The following is a 2260-nucleotide window of genomic DNA, read 5'->3' as shown; positions in this document are numbered from 1 at the left end:
ATAAAGTGATGGCTAAGAGGATGGTGCACCAATACTGAAAGGATGTTGTAATTGTTTCACCATCAATCTTGAATATTTATAAGAGTATATATTCTATAATGTTATAAAATATGTAAGAATATTTATAATATTTATAATATTATAGGATGATGACTTTTCTTACATTCATCTATATGGAATGTAAAATAATGCAACCATATAAAAAGCAGTTTGCAGTTTCTTTAGAAAGTTGGGAATAGAAATACCATTTAAAACAGAATTCTCACATGGGTATACATGCCAAAGAAAGAGAAATTACAACATAAACTAACATGCTTATTAGTAACATCTACTGAAATATTATTAAATAAACCAAAGAGTTGAAAACATCCCAAGTGCCCATCAGTGGATAATTGGAGAAAGAAACTATAGTACATTCATACAAGAAACCATCGTGCACCACTAAAAAAAGTTGTTAAGAATTTATTAAATAGCACACAACATGAATAAATTTAGAAAATTTTTCAAGTGACATTAGTGAATCGCCAAATTACAATTTTGCCATATAAGCATCAATAGAAAGAGCTGAGGAACTGCTTACAACCTGATACTAACAAAGATGTGAAGGGAAGGAGAGGGCAAAAATTAATTCAGTTGGATTAAGAGGAGGGAAATAAATAAGGGTTTGTTTTTAATTAATTCCTCAGTTTTCAATTAATTCATCACATTAATCAACCATAATTAATGTTATTAAATACAGTGTGTAGGACTGAGTGAACGGAAATTCAATATGATTTTGTAAACTTCCACTCAAATAAAAAGGGAAAGGAAATAACTAAAGAAATACGTCCATCAAACTAAGTAGGTAGCACTCATCAAAATGTTGTAGAGAACTCACTCGGAATTTCTCAAGCTAAAAGAACTGAAAAACTAATTGAATCCTCCAATTCCAATACTTAAGAGATTCTTTAGACAAAATATTGAATTATCCAGGAAGCATCAAAAGAAGATGGAAAGAATACACAGAATCACTGCGCCAAAAATAATTGACCAACAACGGAATGTTTCCCAAAGTATGATATGATAAAGAGTGAATGATAATGAAGGGAAAAAATGGATGCAATGAAGACATTGTAGGGTGGGGAGGGGAGGATACTCTAGGAATTGATGGGATATCAGTTGACATGTTTCAGCTAACAGACACAGCCCTGGAAATTTATACGCCAGGAAATTTACAAGACAGCTGTCTGGCCAACTGACAGGATGAGATTCATATTTGTTCCCATTCCCAAAAAAGGTGATCCAGAAGAATATAGATATTATCAAACAACTTCATTAATAAAACATGCAAGCAAAATATTGCTGAAGATAATTTAAAAATGGATAGAACAGATATAGACAGAAAACTATCAGATGTTCAAGTTGGATTTAGAAGAGAGTGTGGCACCAGGGATATCACTGCTGATGACAGAGGGATCCTGACTGAAGGCAGAGAATACAGGAAGAATGTCTATTTGCACTTTATTGACAATACAAAGGAACTCAACTGTGAGGGCCATAACAAAACATTACTAACAATAAACAAGGGGAGTCCTAGAACACATAACTGTGCTCATATGAAACCTAGACCAAGAGGCTGTTGTGCAAACAGAATAAAAAGAGAGAAAACTTGGTTTAAAATTAAGAAAGATATGACTCTGAGTTGTATCTCTTCTCCATACCTATTCAATCTGTTCCCTGAGCTTTTTTCAAGAAGGTGGGTACCATGAATTTAGCATCACAATTTGAGGAAGATTGATCAACATCCTCATTGTGTGGATGACAACCTTCCTTGCTGAAAGCAAAAAGCACTTGAAACACTTGTTGCAGACAATCAAAGCCTTTGTATGGATTGCATCTCAACATTAGGAAAACAAAAATTCTCACCACTGGACCTATAAGGTAACATCATGATAGGTGGAAAAAAGATTGAAACTGTCAATGACTTTAATGCATAATCAATACATTTGGTACCAGTAATCAGGAAATCAGGCATACTGCAGTGGGAAAGTCTATAGTCAGACCTCTCCAAATTATAGAGGACCAATGATGTTAGTTTGAGGACTGAGGTATGCCTGATTCAGGGCATGGTCCTTTGAATCACTTGCTAATCATCTGAGAGCTGTGCAGTGGACAAGGATGACAGACTTCATGTCTTTGAGCTGTGGTACTGGAGAAGACTAATGAATATGGACTGCCAACATGGCAAAGTTATGTCTTGGAGGAGAGGTAAGCAGAGTGA

The 2260-nt window shown here is 34.6% G+C and overlaps 1 protein-coding gene across 1 annotated transcript in view; it reads left to right on the top strand.

The window, feature by feature from the left end:
• The window catches only part of LOC102856173 (60S ribosomal protein L10-like), an 11223-nt gene that overhangs the window by 1081 nt on the left and 7882 nt on the right, over positions 1-2260 (top strand). The window lies entirely within an intron of this gene.

Source organism: Elephantulus edwardii, unplaced genomic scaffold (genome assembly GCF_000299155.1).
Source record: "Elephantulus edwardii isolate Elephantulus edwardi_28Jun2011 unplaced genomic scaffold, EleEdw1.0 scaffold00350, whole genome shotgun sequence".
Classification (NCBI taxonomy): Eukaryota; Metazoa; Chordata; class Mammalia; order Macroscelidea; family Macroscelididae; genus Elephantulus; species Elephantulus edwardii.
This window is presented reverse-complemented; position numbering and strand designations above follow the sequence as displayed.